At 51.3% G+C, this 838-nt stretch overlaps 1 long non-coding RNA gene across 1 annotated transcript; it reads right to left on the reverse strand.

Annotated features, from left to right (window-relative positions):
- Positions 1–219: 219 nt before the first annotated feature.
- Positions 220–774, reverse strand: LOC106725244. Its single transcript, XR_001361119.1, has 2 exons — positions 413–774; positions 220–323 (listed from the first exon to the last, which is right to left on the reverse strand). It is a non-coding gene; the product is annotated as an uncharacterized LOC106725244 (long non-coding RNA).
- Positions 775–838: the final 64 nt, after the last annotated feature.

Below are 838 nucleotides of genomic sequence, written 5' to 3' on the forward strand. Positions count from 1 at the left end.
GGAGCAGGCCTAAGCCGGCAGTTGGACATCCTTAGCGTTGCCGCGGAGGTGTGAGAGGCTCCTGCCACCACCGCTGTGAGCCCAGCTCAGGGCTTCTGGCTGAGCAGCGCTCCCTCTGTGGGAGCACACTGATCACCAGGGGGCAGCTCCTGCATTGAGCGTCTACCCCCTGGTGGTCAGTGCGTGTCATAGCGACTGGTTGTTCCACCGTTCAGTCGATTTGCATATTAGCCTTTTTTTATATAGGATGGTCTTACCCTATGGTACCAGCAAGATCTTCCCAGTCTATTTCATTAGCATCTTCCACATTTATTTCATACAACCTATGAGAAAACATAAAAATTCAGTTTTCAAGCTCACTGCTGTTCTCGGTGCCAGGGCAGTGGTAACGGCGGGGCCACTCGGGCCGTACCTCTCAATCAGGTTGATTTTGGCCTGGAGGGCATTCACCCCGCGGTACACGTCCCGGCCATTCGTCATCCTCTTGGTGAGAATCTCCGTCCTGCATTCAAAGAAAGAGCAGTATAGTTCACTGTCAGAGGTGCAGTTTCCATTCAAGTTCCCTGTTTTCTCATCTAACCCCCTCCTCAGAACCACTCTCCAACTCCTGCAACTCCTCCCTGCCCACATCTGCCACCATCCACGTGTGTTAGAAAATTTCCATAATAAACAAGTTTAAAAGGGTTGGAAGCAGGCCTTTCAGCAGCTGCCAGAGGGCGCTGTGGCACCCGCTTTAGTTTAGTTGCTCATGAACAGACGGACATTGCTCTTCTACTGTGAGCAGCTGCTGGAAAACCAACCGAGACAAATTTAGCAAAGTGATGAATGATCTGATGGT

The sequence above is a fragment of the Myotis brandtii genome, unplaced genomic scaffold (genome assembly GCF_000412655.1).
Source record: "Myotis brandtii unplaced genomic scaffold, ASM41265v1 scaffold14775, whole genome shotgun sequence".
NCBI lineage: Eukaryota > Metazoa > Chordata > Mammalia > Chiroptera > Vespertilionidae > Myotis > Myotis brandtii.